This window comes from Rhinolophus sinicus, linkage group LG09, assembly GCF_036562045.2.
Source record: "Rhinolophus sinicus isolate RSC01 linkage group LG09, ASM3656204v1, whole genome shotgun sequence".
NCBI classification, from domain to species: domain Eukaryota; kingdom Metazoa; phylum Chordata; class Mammalia; order Chiroptera; family Rhinolophidae; genus Rhinolophus; species Rhinolophus sinicus.
The window spans coordinates 20,572,033-20,594,703 of NC_133758.1; the positions used below are offsets into that span (position 1 = coordinate 20,572,033).

At 50.7% G+C, this 22,671-nt stretch overlaps 1 protein-coding gene and 1 pseudogene across 3 annotated transcripts in view; one reads left to right on the forward strand and one right to left on the reverse strand.

The window, feature by feature from the left end:
- Positions 1–22,671, forward strand: part of ZBTB7C (zinc finger and BTB domain containing 7C) — a 325,652-nt gene that overhangs the window by 72,037 nt on the left and 230,944 nt on the right. The gene's annotated exons all lie outside the window — the stretch shown is intronic.
- Positions 8,649–9,506, reverse strand: LOC109441138 (developmental pluripotency-associated protein 2; annotated as a pseudogene).

The window sequence follows — 22,671 nt, forward strand, 5'->3', positions numbered from 1 at the left end:
AGATGATCTGGGGTGTCTGGAGGAGGCACGAGTAGAGGTCTGGAGAGCCCAGGATGGGCTGGCAGACACGGCGGGGAGATCCAACAAGGCGGGAAGCATTGAGCAGGTCCCCAGAGCCTAGAAGGCAGGGCCCCAGACTGGAAGGACCGGGGGGCCAGGCAGACTTGAGACCCAAAGATGAGCTCTGAGCTGATGCCGATACGAAGGAGTTTGTGTTCCACTGGTCATCTGGTCTTCACTGCGTGCGTTGTACAGGGTACCACTCTGGCAACTTCCATCTCCTGAGAAGGCAGGCTGGGGCAGGAGCAAAAATAGCTTGGGGCCTTGGGAAACTGACCAGGGCAGAGGGAGAGGGCCAATGGCCTGGGGCCGGAGGCCCAAGGGGGTGTGGCAAATTCCATTCCAGTGCAGGCCGGTGTCAGGGTCCACAGCACAGAGCCAAAGGGTGGGGAGGGGCAGCGTATTACGACTTCTGGGTGGCCTGGTTCTAAATCAGGCAGAAAGAATAAGACGAAGAGGGAATCCAGAAAGCTGAGCCCAGCTCTAGGAAATGGATCCGCCACAGCACCAGGCAGGCCCTGGACGTAGCTCCCAGACGAGGAAATGGAAGGGGAATTGAGCACCAGGGACCTCAGCAAGGACAGCAGGGGAGTGGTGACGCCTGGGAGGGCTTAGCTGGTTGCTGCCAGCTTCACAGGTGCCCGGGGGCCAGCTGTGTCCCTGGGCACCCCAATTATAGTGCACTGGCTCTGGGCTGTTCCCTGAGCCCACCTCTTAGTGGGGCAGGTGGTCTGTGCATCTTCGACTTGATTGGGAACCTGGGCAGGGCTGACCATGTGTGGCCTCCTGGTGGGAGGTGATTCGGGCAGCGGGAGGCATGACAGGTCCAGCCCTGCAGGTGGGTGGGTGAGCACTTCCATCACAAATGCAGCCTCAGGAAGGTAAGGGTAACATACTTCCTGATCAAGGCAAGAAAGAGCAAAGGATTGGTCTATCAGAAGATTCTCAACCTAGTTGCCCAGTATTTACCAAGTACCTATTGTGCGCTGGACACGGTGCTAGATGCCGGAAATGCAACGACGCAGCTGGAGCGTTGGCTCCCAGGGGAGGGAGAGGAAAACGCACAGGAGTGGAGACAGAGCCACAGGCCAGGTGATCCTGAGCTGAACAAGAGGGTTCACTGTTACATCCTCTTCTTATGACACCTCTGGAATGAATCCCTGGGGTAACCGGCTTGAATGATCAGAGATGGCGTTGGCTCGCGTGTTCTAGATGGTGATGTTTGTTCTTGGGAACCAGCCCCGGCCACGGCATCAGCGGCCGGGCTCAGGACACTGCCACTTGTGCTGGGTGTGCAGCTGGCCTCAGGCAGTTCCGGAAGCTCTCTGAGCCTCAGAAGCTTCGTTAAAACTGGAACTAATCATTTCTATCTTATTAGCTGGGTAACTATCAGAACTAAATAAAATAATGAATAACTGCTCTGTGACATTTGATGGCAAGAAATAATCCTTTTTATTTTCCTAAATCCAGTGAAACCCAATTTGAGTTTCCCTACTGGCTAAGTGTGACAGACTTTTCCTAGCAGGCATTGCTACTGTTCTGTCTCTATCTCATAGAGCTTCTCAGGTCACGACAAGTGGGGAGGGGGTGAGGCCTGGACCTTGGCCCAGTGGCCGCTGCCTGGGGCCCCTCCTTCTCCAGACCTGCATGGTCCTCTGGGGGAGCTGTGTCAGTTCTGCCATAGGGAACACTGGGGTCCCTGCCTGCATCTCTAGGGTGCAGACATCACCAAGGCTGTGTGTTGCAGTGGAGTGAGGGTTGCCGGCCACTCCAGGACCCATTACATAAGCCTTCCCAACTACCTCGGTTCCCCACCCAGCATCCTCCTGCAAAAGCTGCTGTCCTTCAAGCCCTCTCTCTCCTGTCTCAGCCTCAGCCTTTGAAACAAAGGCCCATAGTTACCTTACCCACATGCTTTCTTTCCCCCGCCATAAAAATACAGGTAGAACCCCCTTAGAGCCAGGGAGTCCATTGTCCCAGAATATGGTTGCTCTCTCGGGGGGTGGAGCATTTTTTTTATTGTTCTGGGGATGAGAGCTGTTCTAGCCACTGGCCCCCAACAACAGCAGAAAACAGTAATTGCCATGTACGTATGTTTATTCACATAGCATCTCGACACATGTAGCTGGCTCCGCAAAATCAAGTTTGCCTGTGCCCAGCCCCACCTGAAGAAAGGGTTCCATAGTTCCTGCCTTCTGGTGTTTTTCTGAGACTGAAATCAGGGAGGGTATGTGCAAGTCCTTTGTAAAGTTATAAAACGTGCTTGAGACTCTTAGATCCCTCCCTGGGGTGGTTTTTGGTGTGGGAGCTGGGTCGCTTCCCGAGGTGACCTTCCCTTGGCATCACAGGGCAGGTTCAGCCACCAAGAACTGTCCTCTCACCAGCAGACTCGGCGACGTGCTCACGCGGCGTGCTCCTCCCCTCAGGCCAGAACCCCCGTCCCCTGTTCTCCTCTGGGAGAGGTGAAGGGCCTCTCTGTCAGTGGCAGCAGGAGGTTTTCCTGACATCTGAGTTTGGAATCTACCTGGATTATCATGAAAGTTCATAACTCGTCCTCCTGGGCCTACGCGGAGCGAGGCAGCCATCGAAGGAAGTTCCGTAGGTCTTCCTCTCCTGCTTGGCTTTGGTTTGGTGAGGATTCTGCAATAGCGAAGGTGGTTCTCTGTCCTCAGGGCCTGGCGTGGAGAGACAGGCTAAGGAGGGCCAGGTCGATGACGTGAAGCTGACCCGGGTGTCAGCTGTGTTGGAATCAGTACAAAGCCTACAGAAGGAATGGCAGTTCTGCAGGCCCGGGGACCGAAACGGTGTTTTTAAGGTTAGGCCAACATTCGATGGGAGGTGGCTGGCTCGGTGGTCCTCGGACGCTCGCCGGGGTGGTCTGTGGGGTCCTGCACTGCTGCTTCTCTAGCACAGGCTCCTCCCACTGGAGCCGCTGGCTCCGGCTTCGTGCTGAGTGCTCAAGGCTGTCCCGAATCCTAAAAGAGTCCTCTAAAACCCGTGTCATTGTGACTTCACATCTATTTTACGAGTTAATCTGTGGCACATTTGGGGGACAGTGGGGAAGAGGTTTCACAAAATCAAGCACGTTTACGTAGAAATGGAATCCTGGCTCTTTCTGAGCTTGCTGTGTGACCTCGTGTGGATCTCTCTGCTTCCCCAGGGCTTCATGTTCTCATCTATTCAATGGGCATGAGAAAGTGCCAGAAGGATTTAATGAGTTGCCAGGTATACATACAGGAATCTTGACCACCTAAGATTTGAGAGGGTTATATGGCAACACCCTTTCCTCGCCAAGTCTAGCAGTGTGTGTTTCTGTTCTTCAGTATTAGTGTCTTTATTGCTTCCTGGAGAGCCATGTGGATGTACCAGCTTCTGATACATCACCTTAAAATTTTGCAGCAGGGAGAGGCAGAAAGCCACATTGCCCTTGACTGACAACCTTCCTTTGAGTATTTAACAGTTTTAATTTTTCATGATTCCTCTGATAAAAATAGTGCCCGACTAAAAACAAATACATTTGTATTTTCCATCTCCTTAATTCGTTTCTAATTTGGGGGTTCTTATTAGCTTAAAATCATCTCGCTGAAATGGTCCTTGGATGATAAAAAAAAAAAAGTGAAAACCACAATCAATTCTAGAGAGATCTTACTATTTAATTATGCTGATTGGAGCACTAGAGACCCCTGGCAAAATGAACCTCTCAGAATAAGCTTGATTTGTGTAATTTGGTTTTTAAAAAATTTGGATGCATATTTATCATGTTGAACTATGTGTTCTTGTTCTCCTTGAGATTCTGACTCATCGCCTAAGAGATGGGTGGAGGAATCCACAGGCAGAGACTCTGGGACTCCAGCTAAGACCAGGGAGTCACTAGTGGCCCTGGCCTGAAGGGAATGTGGGGACCCCATCTTGTCGGGTCATTTAAAAATGTCTTTTCTTGAAAGAAAAAAAAAAGGCCATGTAGAGACAGTCTAGGAAAGGATAGACTGATAGAATTGTAGAATTCAAGGGTAGGAGAGTCTTCCATGAAATCATAGAAAATGGGAAAATCCTGGGTTAGAGATGGATCTAGAAACACATTCTAGAATGTGATAGAATCGTGGAGACACTGGGGGAACCTCGTTACTCAAAGATATGTGCCCCAAACGCGTGGATCAGTATTAGCTTCGCTCCAAGTTGGACAGCCAGATGTATCGTAGTGGGAAGGACACAGCACCACCCATGACGTTTACTTGCTAGAGAGCTAAACCTAAATCTGCTCAAGCCTGTAGATCTAACTGTCACTTTATATGGGAACTAGAGAAACATGTGACACACACTGCAGGGGAGGCCATTTCCTTAGGACCAATGCCCTAACTTCTCCAACAGAATGGTGAGGGGAAGTAGACAGGAGGTGTAAGGGCAATTGTTAGGAGATTAACAGAGTCTTAAGAGACACACCAACCAAATGCGCTCCGTGGGTCGAGTCTGAATCCTGATTCAAGCCTGTCTGCTGTAGGAGGACGTATTTGAGAGAATCAAGGGAGTTAGGTACAGGCTGGGTGTTAGATATTCAGGGATCACTGTTAATTTGTGAGGGTGCGTAATTTTGTGGCAATGTTACATACTGAAGTATTTACAGATGACATGATATGATGTCTGGGATTTTCTTTAAAGTATTTCAGAAGGAAAAAGTGGGTAGGAGAAGCAAACCACAGAATGTTGACTGTCGTTGAAGCTAGTTTGGTGATTGTGATGGGTACTTAGGGATTTATTATGCTCTTCTATTTTTGTATATTTTAAAAGTTCAATAATAAAGAGTAAAAATAAATAAGAAGAAATGTTCTAATTAGCTGGCTGAGCCCTGAAATTTCATCATTAGAGCGTTATTCATCTAGCTGAAGCCTTTCTTCCTCTGTAATATACAGCTTCTCCTGGGAACCTGGTTTATCCTTTAGGAAAGTCACAGTGGGGCAGTAGAAATCCCTCCAGTATAGGATGCTGGTATCTCATGCAAAAGGGTTCCAGGTAAGGAAAGTTTGGAGAAGAAACCCTGGACAGGTTTCTCCCAAGCCTTGGTTATGTTAATCCACACTGTGCATCTTGAATGGAGCTATAGCAATGCAAGTCCCCCAAATCATTTGCCAGGTGTTTTGAAGGACTTATTCTAGAACCCTCCAGCCCCTCCCAGGAGAATTGGAGTAAGGGCAGAAGCCTGGGCTCCAGAGCCGTTTCTGCTTACTAACTGGTCGTTAGGTACTCACGCAATCTTTCTCAGTTTTGTTACCTAGCAGATGAGTTTAATATCACCTGCCACCTACCTTATAAGAACATGAAAGGGCTTTGTACAGTATAAAGCCCAAGACCCCAGGTTAAGTGGTCTGATTATTGCTTGCTGCCATTTTTCGAAACTCTGTCCACCAACGTTTCCTTGCAAGCTCATGGCTCTGTATATAGGTCAAAGTATGGCCTATTGTGGGTGTCACACCCTCAAAAGACAGCGAGGTGGTAAAAACAAGTTCTCGGCCCTCTGGGAGCTCACAGTGGAATTGGGGAGGCAAAAAGAAGAAAAGGGATGGGGACTAGCAAGGCCATTAGCCCGAGGGCCAGCTGAGAGGTTTAGGTTCAGAGGACAGGGGGGTCGCTCTTAGCTGGGGTGGTCCTCCAAGGCCACCTGGAGGAGGTGGCACTTGCCCTGGGCCTTGAAGCCCGGGGAGGATTTGGACAGGCCATCCCTTTGTTGGTTCTGGATCACTCAGTTGGAACATTTCCCCGTCTCCCTCCTCCACACGCCCACATTCTGCAGCTGAGCACATAAACCTTGTTTGGATTACAGTCTTATCTGACTTGGGGGCCAAGTCCTGCCTGTCCGGAACTGGGGTCCACGCTCCCCCTGGCCCGGCCCTCCCAGCCTCTCCCCATCTGTCTCCACGCCTTGTTTCCGTCTTCCCGCCAGAGCTGAGAGAGGCGGGGGTTACTTACCCCGGCCATGCTCACTCATTCCTGCCCTCTCTTTTAAGGTTTTTTAAAGAAAGTATAAGCCACAGAAACAAAGCAATAAATTCTGACTTAGAGACACCCACACCTTCATGGGGAAATGTTTATCGTCATCATCATCATCCAGTCTTTCTTTAGGGTGGTGAGTGGAAATCTCGGAAAAGGTGGGCAGCAGTGGCTTAAGTCCAGGCCACGGGATTTGAGGTGTTCCTGGGAGCTGCCTTGGTTTCCTGGGTGCAGAGAGCTGGTTGGGGCTCTGACCCCCACCCCCCAGGGTGTGTTTGTTATTCGCAATAGCAGTCCAGGACACTTGTTATCTAAGAGCCCACAGTGTCCTTTAACTTGCACAGCGGGAAGGAAAGAAAAGGCCCTAGGAAAGGACAGGTGTGTGGTGGATGCTTCAGATCCACCAGGGGGCCCAGCTCTGTGCCATGTGACCATTCAGAGACCAGTGGGACACATGCCTCGTCCTCAAGAGTCCTGCATGGGCCGAGCTCTGCCCACTCTGGTATGTTTTAAAGCTCAGCTGCCTATTGTTAGTGTTGATATTGTGGGAAAGGACCTACCCAGCGCCTGGCACACAGCTGGCCTCACTGTGGACTTTCATGGCAACCACTGACCTCAGCTGTGGGGCAGGTGGCTTCCACTCTCTGAGTCTCAGCGTCCTCAAATGTAAGATGGGGTAACCACACGTCCCTCCCGGGATGGTTGGGGCCATGAAATAGTGATGTAGAGAGAGACCTTGGCCCCCATGCGCCCTCCACAACTTTCCGTTTCTCCCCCTTCTGCCACTGTGAAGAAGTAAGACATGGGACAAGTTGTGCCAAGCCTCTGTTTCCTTACCCGTCAAATGGATATAATTAAATTACTTGTCCTATTGACATCATTTAACTATGAAGAGAGAGTTTAATGGGCAATGTATGTAAAAACACTTCAAGGAGTATAAAGACTTAGTCAAACACTTAAAAAAAATGCATACATGCGCATTCACACGTATAAACCCATATGTACGAACCGTGCTCAGAAGACAAAACCTGAGAGGTGAAATGTGCCCACGTCATGGTGCATGGGGCCTGACTCTAGACTGGTTTGTCTTGTGCTTTTCTTTTTTGGGCTGTTTCGCTTTCCCAGAGGCTGTTCGTCCACTTTTCCGGGCCCTGTAACCCCTGGCAGAGTGGGGCTGTGGGAGAAGCACATGGGCCACGCTGGGCAGATCTGGCGTCCAGCTCTGCCTCTGTCACTGCCCTGTGTGACCCTGTGAGTGACTCTCTCACTCATCTTGGAGCTGCTTCCTCAGACACAAAAATGAAGGTTAAATGTACACCTGAAATTAATGTAATACTGTATGTTAACTGTAATGGAAAATTCTTTTTAATTTAATAAATGAAGGTTAAAGACTTCATTTAAAAAGAAAGAAATGAAGGTTAAAGCCACAGGATATCGAGAGGATCCAAAGGAAGATGAGTTAAGGCTTTTCTAAGTTGCAAAGTGGTGACCAACTGGAAGAGGCCACCATCCTTAGAAATGTTAGCGAGGCCTTCCGAATCCCGTGGGACAAAGATTAATAACACTCGTTCATTGATTAATATACATTCTGCCATTTCAGCTGCCTTTTTGGGAGGCTGTGGTGATTATTTTTATATCAGAGACTCTCCTTGAAGAAGCCCCCCCTGACCCCGCCCTCTGTTGCTTTTCTGAGTCAGAGGATGTATCTTCTCCCGGCCCTGGTGGTACAGTCAGGTGGCCACTGGGGCTGAGACCAGCCATCCATTTACCCACTTAGTCTAATTTGCTTTGTAACTTAGTACTCACTGTGGGCTTTGATTTACAGTTAATGGTTCATCTTTAAATGATCATTTGTCTGGAATTTTCCATCAGTCAATGGCGGTAATATTGAACTGGCAGCCAAGTCCTGGAGTGCCAAGTCTATTATTATTATTATTATTATTATTATTACTATTTGGCCAACATTTCCCCTACGAGCCACATAAAGAACCCTCTGCAAATATACGCTCATCGTCAGGCCACATGACATAGTGGAAAGAGCCTGGGGCAGAGCTCGGAGAAAGGAGCCATCAGCCCAGCTTTGCCATTCGCTCACTGTGATGCCAAGCGGGAGGGGCACTTGACCTCGCTAAGCCTCAGTTTCCCATCTGTTGGATGGCACAGGGTTGGGAGGGGAGCACTTGCCCTGAATCTCTGACTTGGCCACCAGCCCAACCTGGCAGTGACTGAGAGAGATCTGTGTTCAGATTACAAAAATAATAACTGTTTTGTATAAGAAAAAATTAAAACTATCTAGAACTGTTTAACTGACAAAGTGAAGGAAATTGTCATTCACTCCCTCCCTGCTCAGAGCTCATCACCTTCAACAATTCAGGGAATTGTTACTTCCATATCATGGTCTGTATTTCCACGGTTGCCATGGGTCTGGAAAAACACCCGCATCGCACAGAAATGGGATCGAGCTGTGTATTAAGTTCTGCAGCTTATGTCTTTTTACTTAATGGCGCATTTTGTCTTTCTGTGAGCTACCTGTCCACCATGTATTCTTTATTACGACATGGCCAATCCAAAAGGAATGATGTGGGCGTGTTCAAACCAGTTTGCTTCTACTTTTTCACTGTAGTTCATCTTTCCATCATCCTCTTTTCCTCTTCACACAATCGGGGCATAACATGTTATCTTCTGGGTCTGGGGATGGGAACGTGCAGGCCGGTAACAGGAAGACAGAGACCGTCTTAGGAGGGTCGGGCCCCCACGCCTGACCTGCACAGAACTGCAGGCGAACCCAACCCTGTCTGTCTGCCAAGAGAGGTGTGCCATGGGCCACACACCGCCTGACACCACAGGTCTGCAGCAGAAAGTTCTCAGCAGAAGCAGGAACGGGACATGAATTTACAGACTTAGGATGAATGGCTCTTGCAGCAAGTCTCGCCCATGCTGCCACCATAGCTTCCTGAGCTGAAGCTGTCACTTCAATGCTCTCAGTCATTTGCTCTCTCTCACTCATCCTACAACTTTTCTGACTCCTTGCGTTCTCGGTCACCATCTTGTGTTTCTTTGAACTTGACTGCAGTGTGGCCTCCTGTAGTGTTTCAGGAATGTTTGGTTTTTCTTCAGAGTAAGCATGTTCCTTGAGCCTCAGATAAACATCTATTTTCTTGCCATCGGTGCTCAAATTGTTGGCACCAGTTACGCAACGTGTCCCAACGCACTTTATTCATTGAAGGCAAAATGGTTTGGGACAAGCTTTGAACTGTTCACTCGTTTGAGGAAGCTAAACCTCATCACCTGGCGTAGGAATCTTCAGGTTGGCGTCTGAGATTGAAGAAACGCTTGGTTCCGTTTGATGTTCTTCATTACGTTCCTCACTAACTGGAACCGATGTGAGAATCACACTTTCTTCATCTGATTCAACCTCAAAGAAATAAATCCTTTTCACTGCTATCAAAATTTGAATTTGCCATTCCCAGGAACACTCAGAGGACAGCAAAGCCAGCACAGTTAAGGATACCTGCACTTTACTCCTTTTCACCTGACTTAATATATCTTTTAAAAAACAGCTCATACACCTTGCTCTAAGCTTTTTATAATATGGCTATCATTTATTAATAAGATATAATTAATTCCACGTCCTCGATGGACATCTGGGTGCTGGTAATCTGTTTTCATTGATCTGAGGGTTGGCTGCCCCCTCCTACTCCAGGAATCGGTCAGAGAGGAGTCTGGGAGGGAAAGAGCACGTTTATACAGCTGATGCTGCCATCCTTAGCTGAGGGTGCTGACCTCTCGCCTCTCCAGATTATTCTGCCACAAGTACCGTGGCTGAGCAATGCCAGGGCACATGGCACTGCCCTCCAGAACTGAGGACACCAGGGCCAGGCTGGGAACAGAGTGAGGAAGGCCGGGGTGGGGTGACCGGAACAGTGTGTCAGAGTGTCCTGGGCAGGCAGAAGCCTGGAATGTGAGCACTGCACTTAGAGCAGTTTGGTTGCTCATAGAACCACAGACTGTCAAGAGTTGGGGTAACAGTGATTCAGGGCTGGGTCAGGGAGAAGCTGTGGGCACAGCCCTCGAGGGCCGGGCAGGCCTTCTGTGGCGCTGTCCTGGTGCAGGCCCTGGGTCTCCAGCCTTCTCAGTTCCCTCCAGTGACAAGGCAGGGAGAGCAGGCCACTGTGGCCAGCCTGAGCAGTCTGCCCATCCACACTCCATTCCCAGCCTCCTCCTGGCTACAGGGTGGTGACGCACCCTCCACGCTGGGCCCAGGCATGGCACTATAGCACCCATTTTTCAGAGCAGCAGAAGGGAGAAATTTTTGGCCCTTGCACCTGGAATTATTTCCCATTTCCTCCTGTGTTTAATTGAATTACATTTTTTAATTAGGTAAAGCATTTATATCGTTTAAAAATCAAATGACATGCAAAGGGGTACATCGAAATTTCTCACTCTCACCTCTGTTCCCTTCTATTCCAACCCTGCCCCTGGTTGCCCCCTATAGGCAACCATTTATATTACTGTCTGGTTTCTTCTTCCAGTGTGTTTTATGCTAAAATACAGAAATTTGAATATATATTCTTAGTTTACCACTTTACTGTACACAAGATAGCCCACTGTTTATTTTGCACCTTGTTTTTTTTTCTTAAATTTATATCCCTGAAATCTTTCCACATTAGTACATAGAGCACTTCCTCAGTTTTTTCAATAGTTGTGTAGTATTCCACGGTGTGTGTGGTCAGAGTTGTTTTTTAAACCAGCCTCTTATAGAGAGACACTTAGGTCATTTCCAGTTTTCTTGCTATTAAAAACAATTGTGCAATCTGATGACAGCCTGAGCTATTTCGTTGTACGTATGTTTTATATTATAAATCACCCCACATCTTTCCTAGAAATAGGCAGGGTATACATTATCTGTAAATACCAGGGGTGCCAAAAAATGTATACAAGTGGACACGTTGGTCAACGTTGCTCAAGCAGTAGTTGGCCGTAATCAGAAGTGTCTGTTCGCTGATGGTAATCACTTTGAGCACCTTTTATAATTGCAGGTGTCAAACGTGACTTGTATTCATCTTTTGTTATCGGTATATATTATTACAATTTTATTACAGTTTTTTCCTTTCTTAAAATGTGTACACATTTTTTTCGCACCCTCTGTAGATAAGTGAACAAGGCTTACTCACAGATTCCTGCACCCTGTTCTCCCAAGTGACTCTGCCCGCCCCTCCCCAGCATCCCATAGTCACGGAAACACCTGACAGGATGCAGTGTCCTTCACCTGCCAACCTGTGCTGTTAGAAATAATCTTCACTCCCTTGCCTCCTATGGTTTCAGTGGAGACTCAAGTACCCCGGGCCCTAGGGATGTGGAATGTCTAGAAAGGTTTTCCGGGGTCGTGCATGCAGGGGTAGAAGCAGTGTGTTGCCTGGACTAGTACGAGGGCATGGATTCCAGCCCCAGATTTGTCACTGATGACCTGGTGACCGAGTACAGGTCCCTCCCCTCATCGGTCACACAGGTGGGCTGAGTGGCCTGAGGCCCTTTCCCTCCCTGACATCCTGTGGTTCTAGACGCAACCACTTGGTGTCAAGTGTCACTTTCTCAGGGAGGGGCCTTGTGCTGGTGTTTCCGCATCTCCCCGGGTGGCAGGAGTGCTTTCTTAACACCAAGGCAAAGCTTTGAGGAAGCTGGCTTGTACGTGGTAATAAAATGATGCCCATGTGTAGACTCCCATTACTCATAAGTACTTTCATTTGGCTACAGATTTGTGAAGTCCTTTCATTGCTAGTGCATGAAAAAGGGATATTTCACACATGTTTCACATTAGCACTGTGATTTAGCTTCTGAGTGAATAAGAATCAATGCAACAGCCAACTGCCACCCGAGAGCCCATTTATATTGTATTACAGGCTGCAGCAGCCCCCCCTTTGACTGCGATCTTGCCGGAGCTCGTAAGGTACTAGTAATAATAACTTACATTTTCATTACGTGCGCTCGATCCCCAGGGCTGGGCCGCCTGCACATGTGCCTTCTCTCTGGTTTATCTGCTCCTGTCCAGGGTGTGTCCTGAGTCAGTGGGGGCTCACAGTGAGCCTCGCCTGAGGAGAAAGTCTCAGTGTCATTTATCAATGAATCACTTAGATCAGTCAGTCATTCAAGCCACTGTTGTCTGTACAGCACCTCTCTAACGCAAAGTACCCACGTAGAACTCCTGAGCTCCACGCCACACCTGGGCCCCGCCTCCCATGAATAGCACCAGCCCCACCTGTTCCCCTACACTCTGCATGTGAAATGTCTGTGGAGTCTGCTACTTCTCTCTGTCCCCCCTGTTTGTCATCCTGCAGCCTCGATCACCCTCCCCTAGACTGGCCAGCAGCCCATCAGGTCTCCCCACATATTCCCTTGCACCCCTCAACTAGTCTTCCCACAGTTCACTCTAGTTGTTCTGGACAACACACTCACCTGATCGTGTCACTCCTTATTTCACCCTGGAATGGCCTCTGGTGGCTTCTAGGATAAAGGTGGGAATTCTTACCAAGACCTGCAGGTTCTGCCCACCGCCACAGGTTCCTCCTGCACCCTCTGCCTGGTGGGTTTTGGAACCAGCAGAGCTCATCGTCCCTGCCCCCCCCCCCCGGGCCGTGTGCACCTGCTCTTCCTTGGCACCGGCTTTCCTCACCTTCGGGGGGTTAACTCCTGTGTAGCCATCAGACTGCACTAGTTTGTTCCTTCTCTGGCCCTCTGGGCTGGGTTAGGCCCTTATCATGGTTGAAACAAACATCTAACAGGCTGTTTAATATCTGCCTCCTCACTAGAGGGTGAACTCCACGTGTCATTGACAGCTGGGTCCTGGCACAGTACTTAGAACACAGTAGCAGCCTATGGACTGGGGGAAAGTGTGAGCAAGTGCTGTCCTGGAGGGTGGGGTCGGGGGATACACTACAGGATGCCCAGTGAACACTCTTTTATAGCAACAGCGTCGAAAGAATGGCAACGTGGTAGAACTGCAAAGGACTTCAGAGGCGGTCTCAGGCCCAAGCCCCTCTTTTGGGAGGAAGAACAGAACTGTGGGTAAGACCACGGGCTCTGGAATCAAACTGCCTGCCTCCTTGTTGTGTGTTCTTGAGTAAGTTGCCTAAGTTCTCTGAGTCTCAATTCCCTCAGCTATAAAATAGGGACAGTTCCTTTTCCAGAAAAATGTGATGAAGGTTAGGTGAGAAAATCCATGCAAAGCGCCAACCCTGAGCACTTACAGAGGACGACACTGAAGGTCAGAGAAGTGAGGCCTGAACAAGACCACAGTTGTTAATGCACAGCCCAGAGGGTTCTATGCGGGTCACTGGACCCAACTGCCTCTAAGAAGTGCTGGCACAGTCCTTGCCTCCAGAGGCTCACAGTCACCTTGCTCTAGCACAGTGGTTCTCAGCTGGGGTGATTTTGCTTAGCCCCTCTCCGGGGGACATTTGGTGATGTCTGCAGACATGTTTTATTGTCACAAATGTGGGAAGGGTGGTGCCATTAGCGTTTGTGGGTGGGAGCTAGGGATGCCACTGAACGTCCTGCAATGCCCAGGACAGCACCCCCCTCCCCCGCAGCAAAGAAGCCCCAAATGTCAGCAGTGCCGGAGTTGAATATCCTGCGACGGCATGTACAGGAGGGCTCTGGGCAAACCCAGTGCACCGGAAAGCGACCTGGTGAAGGAAGGGCGCCCTGTCTGAAAAGTCAGGAGGTCCCTAGTCAGCCTATGTCCAGGGGAAATGGCCTCTCTTGTTGGGGGCTGAGCAGTGACGGCAACTCGGAGACGGAGCTCAGGGCCAGATGAGAGTCAGAGCAGCCGTTTGGAGCAGTGGGAAAATGGGATGGGGCAGCCTGATCAGTGTAGGCGGGGTTTGGGGCATGTGGGTCATTTCTGAGCGGCATTTGTGCCAGAACCTTCCAGACAGCAGCATCTGCCTTCCGGGAGTCGCTTTCCAAAGGGCCTTGGGCTCATTTGGGATTTCGGAGCGAGCGCATCTGCAGATGTGGCTCCTGCCTGGGGCAGATGAGTACAGCCTGTGCTGCCCACCTGCCAGCGGCTGTGTGAGCAGGCTGCCTATTTGGCTGCCCTTGGGAGGTGTGAGGACTCAGGGTAAGCGTAAATCACACTCCATCCAGTTTCCCCACCCCCAGCCCGGCACCATTTTCACCTAGGAAAGGCCTAATAAAAATGCATTCCGAGTCTTAGTCCTAAAGGAGGCGGGATGGGAGGAGCTGGGGAGGGGAGCCAGCCCAGCACAGCTTTGATTAAATGCATCTGAACCACAGGCTTTTTCTGCCCTCAGAAGCAGCCAAGGCCCCCCCTCCCCCCCAAGCCGGGGTCCTGGGTATCCACTTGCCTCTCCAGGCCCGTGGTGTGGCCCTGAAGAAAGCCCCAGAGCCCCCGCCCACGGTGGGAGTTAGGTGGGTGCAGGCCACACTCTGCCCAGGTCCCGCCCATGTGGGTGCTCTCAGCTGGTCCGAACCTGCCAAGGCGCCTCACCTCAGGGAAGGGAGGATGCACCAGCCAGGGCTTTGCCTGGGAGGGCAAGTGGCACGAGAAGGATTGTGGGCACAGAGCACCTGCAGGGGATGGGGGCGGGGAAGCTGGACCAGGCCACGGGAGCAGCGGCTCTCAGCCCGGACTGCACGCTAGAATCACCTGGAAGCTTTGAGAAAATTCCAGTGCCCAGGATACACCCCAGATCTATTACAGCAATCTCTGGGGGTCGGACTCAGGCACCAGTCATTTTTCAATTTCTCCAGGTGATTTCCAGCCAAGGTCGAGAACCACGGATGTAAAGCTTCCCTGGGCTTCGATAGCTGAACTGCATAGAGGCCTATAACGAGGGCACCAGGGGAACTCTGGTTGGGGTTCGGGGGGAGCCCAATCATGGGGCTGACAGACCCTGGGTGGGGAAGGAATGGCACCTGTCTAGCCACATAGATGACCAGGGTTTCTGGTCAGGTTGGCTGCAAGAGGCCTTAGGGATGAGCTCGAGGATCCAGAGGCGGGGCCTGCCCAGGGCTAGGGTCCGAGGAGCAGGCTGAGGCTGTCCGCTCACTCCCTGCACCGGGCAGGAGGCTCTCCCCGTGAGCCACGGGAGCGGACCCTGCATAAACTGCTTAGAGTTTAGGGTAGACGTTTTCCTGGTGGTTATTTGGATGTGTGTCTGACTTTTGCTGCCAGCCTGGGAGCCCCAGGAGAGCAGCAGTCGGGTCATAATTATACCCGGGATTCGGCCACTTGTCACCTCCTCTGGTATCTCTCAGGTGCTAGCAGGCCCTTCTGTCACCTGGATTATTACAATAACTTGATTCGTGCCCCAGCCTCTGCCTCTGCCCCCAGCCCCAGTCTATTCTCAAGGCCGCAGCCAGAGGGATCCTTTAAAACGGGTCAGATGGTTTCCTTCTTTGCTCAGAAGCACCCGTGGCTTCCCATGTCACGCAGAGTGAAAGCCAGCGTCCTCAGGGTGGCCTGCAAGGCCCCCGTTGTCCCGCCTGACCCCTCTGCCACCTTCCCCAGTGCACTCCCCGCCAGCAGCGCTGGCTTCCTCCCTGTCCTCCAGGCTTCAAGGCCTTTGCCAGGATGTCCCCTCTGTCTGGAAGCTGGGCCCCCACAAATCCGCAAGCCCCTTCCTTCTGCTTCTTTCGTTCTTTGCTCGAATGTCACTTTCTTCGTGAGGCCTTCCCGGACCACCGGCTTCCCGTCTCCCGGATCTTCGTTTCGCTCCGTGGCACTCACGTGCTGACACTGTATATTCTGTTTACTGTCTGTCTCCCCACGCTTCTTGTGAGCTCCATGGAAGACGGGTTTTATTCTATCACAATCACTGATGGAAACCCAGAACCTGGGACAGTGGCCTGCCTGCAATGGTGTCTGATATCTTGGTTTCTGTTTCCCCTTTTGGAACTGTTGATACTTATAACTGGTTTACTTAGAGTCTTGGGCTCATGACTTTTTTTTATTGCTCCATGCATGGTCTGCTTTTATTTAATTATGTAGTTATTTTTGTTAATGTAGTCAGCACCCACGAGCTCATCACCCACAACAAAGCCTGGCTTTGACACAACCTACCTCGAAACATGACCTTGCCTTCAGCCACCCCTGTGCCTCCCCACCCGAGGGGATCGTCTTCCAATCCCGTTTCCTTTATCTCGTGTCGTTGCATCTATATGTATTCCTAAAAAGTATGTTTTCTTGTAGTTATTTTTAGCCTTATCCAAAGCCTACTATGCTGTATGTCATCTTTGGGGTCCTTTTCACTTAGGTTGTGTTGCTAAAATCCAAGTACATTGTACATGGGCTGGGGCTCATTCCTTCTGATGATAAAAAATATTGGTGGAATGAATGTTTAACTTTATGTCCCTCTGCCACAGTGCCAGGTTCATAATAATAGCGAACATCTATTCAGCACTTCCCCTGTGCAAGGCGCTCTACTAAGTGTTTTATTAACCCCACTTCACAGATGGGAAAGCTGACCTTCAGGAGGTGGGCAACTGGTCTAAGGTTACACCCGAATGGCTCAGGGGGCAGAGGCAGGATCTGAACTTGTGTGTCTCTAGGGGCCTTGCCCCTGACCCTGTATCACACTGTCTCTCTGAATGAATGAGTGAGTGAGCTCACACACACACACACACACACACACACACTCACACTCACTCACACACTCACACACTCACACTCACACTCACTCACCACCACTGCCAGCCCTTCAGGAACCTCACTGAATGACTCTGGTTACAAATCAAGGTTCAAGACACACCCACCCACACACACACTGGCATTGTGCAGTTGCTCTCAGTTACTTGTGAGTTGACAGAAAACTTACAGTAGGAGAAGTAGCCTTTACCTTCAGATGCTTGCCGGGACCTGTCTATCTGACCCCACCTCTCTCTCTGTCCATCTCCTCTCTATTAAAAGAAAAGTCCAGCTGGGCTTTGTGCTCACAGGGGCTGGAGGTTTAGAACCTACCCCTACAGGCTCGGCTCCCAGGAGGGGAGGAGACTGGGGCCATGCCCTTGGCCTGTGGGAGGAAAAGGCCTGCTCAGGGCGGGATTTAGCTTCCTCTAACTGCAGGGGCCTCATTCAGCAAAGACCGGCATGTGGTGCCCAGGGTGTCGCAGAGCTGACCCTTTCAGGGGCCTCTCGCCATTGGCTGCCCCCTATGGGCACTGCTCAGGGGTAAGACGCTTGTTACATTAGCAGCAAACAGCAGTGATGGGGTATGAGAGGGCTGGGCACAGGTTCGAGCAAACAGTAGGCCCTGTTCCTGGAATAATTGCCCCTGCCCCGGGGGCTATACACAGCAGGGCCAAGGTCAGGCAAATAAGTGAACACTGTGGTGGCTTTGGAACCGAGCCCTATACTGGGCTCCTGTGAGACAGATTTGACCGCCACAGGGAGGACAGGGCCACGGATTTTCCCCCTCTGGTGTGCAGAATGGCTGGTCTGCCATGTAAGCATCTTTCCAGGCCAGGGGCAGAGCTGGTCTGGAAGGGACTGCTTGGGAATTGCCTCACTGACCAGCTGGGGGAAGGCAGAGGGGCCTGTCCAGGAAGACGGATACCTGAGAACCAAGCAGGGTGGAGGAGACCGGAAGTCTCACCTTGGGGTTGGGGACATGCGCGATGTGTGAAGCAGGTGGTTCCAGATCAGTCTGGTGAGGGGAGGAAGGTGAACGCCGTGACATGTTCTGCTCTCTGGTATCAATAGGGGGCGGCAGAGAGCAGAAGACAAACCACTGGGCTTCCATTCATTGGTAATGCGTTCACTCAGGCTTCAGTTTCCCCTAAGCACCTGAGTCCAGAAGCCTTCAAGCTGGGTGCATGTGTGGCACTGGGGGAGGCGTGGGGCCTATTGCTAGTGTATATGTACTTAAGTGAGACCCCTGGGGCTGAGGTAGCCAGGAGGAAGGCAGGGAATCTTCCAGAACGGGGAAAGGACTGGTTGAGCTCAGCGTGAGCTCTCTCAACCCAGGCTTCACACCAGAATCACCCCTGGGAACTTCTAGGAGGAACGGATGCAGTCAGCTCACAGCACCTGTGCTTTGCAAACACACTCTGGACCTGCACACCCCGCCACCCCCCGCAGAGCAGGGACTGTAGGTTCCTCTAGGACACAGAACATTTGGTTTGGAAAGAAGTTTCTGGAATCTGAGGTCTGGGTCAAATGTGGACACTGTCTGGTACCAGAGCCTCACGTCAGGGCTGAGGATGGTGCCATCCCTCCCTATGGGCTCAGCCTTGGTCGCAACACCCAGCCAGGGGCAGTATTTTAGTCAGAACTGCTGGAAAGGCAACCTTTGTGGCATTCTCCTATGTTCTAGACATGTTCACGTTTATTATTTCACAACAATCACGTGTGATGCAGACACATGTCACCATTGTACAGAGGGAGTAACTGAGGCCCAGAGAGGTCTGGCAACGTGCTGAAAGTCACAGCAGAGAAGCAGGTCTCCTGACGTTTCACTCTGCCACAGCCACCTCCGTGCAGCCATAACCTGTGCTTTCTCTGCAGCGTCGCGGGTGGGGTCTGGGCTCCTCAGACACCCACACCCTGACTTCCGTTAACTCCTATTCCTATACCCGTACATGGAAGAGCCAGTCTTTTCAAAGTCCCCCCGCCCCTCGCCTTTCCAAAAATATTCTCTGTTATTTTTCCATGAAGATTTTTAGTAGTATTCTTCTGAAAATTTCAATTCTATGCTATCTGTAAGGAAGGGGAAAATGAGTAAGGGAGCGTCCTGTTGTGCGTGCAGATGCTCAGTGTCCCGGGTGGTTGGTGGTGGCAGCCGGGGTCTGGGTGGGAGAACTGGGGAGTCTCGTGATTAGGTCTGCAGGGCTGGAGAGTTGATGACGTGAATCTCCAGGGGCAACAGGAGCGGGGGCAGTGAGAGTTGCTAATCTCCCTGAGGGGGGTGGGCTGGGGGCTTCCAGGGGTTTGAGTTGTCATGAAAGTCCTTCATCCATAGGGTCACCTCCAAGGCCTTGTATACAGACCTCTTTCCATGTGTGGCACACTTTGGTGGGGGAGGTCTCTGAGACTAATTGCCCCCCCCCCCCCGCGTGTCAGAGCTGGACACAAATTCAGCTGGATGGGGTGGAGTGAGTGGGGGGTCTGACGCTGCATAAACATCCCCCCTCCCAGAGGTTGATCCATCATTGCCCATCAGGAACTGCTACTCCTACTGGGAATGTGGGACTTGGGGCTGAACACAGGTTCCACTCTACCTCCTCACCTCTCACTTTGCCTAAAATGAGGAAACTGAGGCCCAAAGCCGGACATGGCTTCTTAGGGTTCCCAAGACTGGTAAGTGGCAAAGCTGGGGCCCCTGAGTACCAGGCCAGTGTTCTTTGCACTCAAACAGGGTGGGGGTGGGAGGAGGGGAAGAGGAGGAAATGGGATGACCTTGGACATCAGTGGAGATGACCTTCACTCCGTTGTGAATCCAAGCCCCTGATTGCCCAGGTTTGCCTTCCACCAGATCGTAGAGAACCTTCGGGCATTTTCCTGTATCCTCTTAGGGTTTTGAATTTTCAAAAATCTCTGAGTCCTGAGAGCCGAATTCCGAACTAGTGTGCCAGTTTACCCCCAGCAAACTTCCAACTGTTGACCAGTGGCTGGCGCTTCTCTTCAGGTCAGCTCCCTAGGTGCCTGCTTTATGGAGAAGTTGCGGTGTTCCAAGTGTTTACACCCAACTGGCTCCCGCCGTCACACACATTATGCCCCAAGTGTAGTTGGCGCTCTTGAAGGCATTCCCCAGGCAGATGGTAACACAGGCTTTGACAGCCCGCTAAAGGACAGGAGAGGGCTGCCATGCCCACAGTCATCGCGCCCTTCACGGAGGGCTCCTTCTAGCCCACTGGCTGTGCAGACTCCAGGAGAGGAGGGGCAGCTGAGGGAAACCATAGCCTTTAAAAGCCCTGCTCAGGACTCTTCTGCTGGCTGCAAACAATGTCTTTCCCCTGCTTGTGAAGTCCCAGGAGAATGGCTCATTAAAGATGAAAGCCAGGGTCAGGGCCAGCTCCTCAGGTGGCTTGCAGCCTGAACCCTTCTCCCAGCTGTCAGCAGTCTCTGGAGAGGTGGGCTGATTTGGAGGGGAGGGGGCAGCTGTGGGCTCTTCCTCCTCGGGTCTCCAAGGAAGCTCTGCTGAAGACACCTTCCTGAAAGGGCTTTCTGGAAGGGCAAGGTTTTGCATCCAACTGGAGACCCAGAACTGCCCATACCTGCCACTACCCATCATCCCTTGCTGGTTCCAGCAGCTCTCAGCGCTCTTGGCTGTTGTTTGCAGTGATCCACTCACCTGTCTCCTTTCTCCCCGTTCACTGGGCTCCACAAGTATATTTGCCAGATAAACACAGGATGCCCCAATACATCTGAATTTCAGATAAGCAATGCAAAAAAGTTTATGTATTCCAAGTATTATGTATTCCAAATATTGCACCGGACGTACTTCCACTAAAAAATCATTTGTCATGTATCTGAAATTCAAATTTAATTGGGCATCTTGTACTTTTGTTTGCTAAGTCTGGCTACCTCACCCACAGACAAATCTCCCCCCATGGGGCTGGACTCACGAGATGACATCTGTGTCCTGTGGCTTCCATCCTCTGCACAACCAGCTCTACTTACTGGAATCCTGGAAATTGTAATAAGATGCAGGTTATGATTCAGTCGGTCTGGGGCAGGGCTGAGACTCTGCATTTCTAATAAGCTCCCAAGCCAGTACTGCGCGTCCAAGGACCATCCTTTGAGTACCAGGGAAATAGGGCAGTGACTGCAGGCTAACTTTAGATTCCTGGGGAAGTGGGCAGGGATGGAGGCTGGATAAAAGGGAGTTGAAAACACTGCAGCCTGGGGCTCACTCCACGATTCTGTTAACTGGTCACCATTTGAGTTTCCCAAGCAAGGGACTTTTATCTTATTTCATTAATTTTTTTTATTGTGGTAAAAGACATATAACAGAACTTAACCATCTTAACCATTTTAAGCGTATAGTTCGTAGTGTTAAGAATATTCATATTATTGTGAAATGGATTTCCAGAACTTTTTCATTTTGCAAATCTGAAACTCTATATACCCATTAAACGGCTGCCCTTACCCCGCTCTCCCAACCCGTGGTAACGACCATTCTACTTTCTGTTTCTATGAACTTGAGTGCTTCAGATACCTCATATGTACTCATACAGTACTTGTCTTTTTGTGACTGGCTCATTTCACGTAGCATAGTGTCTTCCATGGCTCATCCGTGTTGTAACCTGTGACAGGACTTCCTTCCTTTTGAAAGCTGAATACTATCCCGTTGGATGTATGGACTACATGTTGCTTGTCCGTCCATCTGTTGACGGACACTTGGGCTGCTTCCATTTCTTGGCTATTGTGAATAATGCTGCCATGTACACAATGTGCAAGTATCTTTTGGAGCCCCTGCTTTCAATTTTTGGGGGGTATATACTCAGAAATAAGATCGTTGGATCATAATGGTAGTTCTGTTTGAATCTCCATCCTGATTTCCATAGTGGTCGCGCCATTTTACAGTCCCGACAACAGTGCATGAGGGTTCCAGTTTTCCCACGTCCTCTCCTCAGGTGATTCTAATTCCCAGGCAGGCTCGAGAACTACTGCCCTAGGCTCTTTCTTGGTGCTTCAGATACCTCATATATACTACTTCTCTCTACACTTGCTGGCCTGAGGCCTCTGGGTTTTGCAAAGTATAAGGTGGTCCTGTATGTGAATTGTATCTCCTGGAGCTGGGCACAACTGGCCTGGGAAGCAGAAAGCCTGGCTTCGAATTCACGGATTAAGTACTGGGTGACCTTTGGCAAGTCACTTAACCTCTCTGAGCCTCAGGTCCACACTTATAAAGGGATGGGAGGAGTATTAACTATACCAAACATAGGATGAGATGGACCGTGTATGCAAGAGCTCCTTGGATGCACAAACAGCTATAGGATTGTCAGATGAGATAACAGTAGCGATTGAGTGAAGAAACTGCGGGAGCATGGGCATCTGAGGTCGGGAAGGCTCAGATGGAATCGGTTAACACTGAGCACCCTGCCCCAGGCGTCACAGAAGAGCTTGTCTGCTCACTGTTGCCCCAGCATCAACCCAACGCCAGAATTATGCTGACACGTGGCTGGGGCGGCGATGGACTAGACACTGGCCCTAGGAACGGATCAGCTCCCAGGGTCCCGCACGTGACATGAGCAGAGCCGACTCCTGCGGGGCACTTACTATGTGCCAGCTGCTTGGCCAAAGCTCTTCATTTATTTAATTCTCCCAACATGGCAGGGAGGTCGCTGCTGTTAGTATCTCTGCTCTTCACATGAGGCACAGAGAATTTAAGTAGCTTGCCCAAAGTCCCATGGCTAGAAAGCAGCAGAACCGGGATTGGAACCAGGCAGTCCGCTTCCGGAAACCGGGCTGGTAACCGTTGTCCTTGTAAAGAAAGAGCCACGTGCCTATTAAACCATGATATGGAAACACCCCCCCTTGAAGATGCGCTGGATGACTAGAATAGTCATGGCACAGGGGTGACGTGACTAACTGTGGTGGTGGGGGTGACCAGGCGAGGCCAGGAGGAAAACGGGACAAAAGTTCTGGGGCAGGGCCAGTGCTGG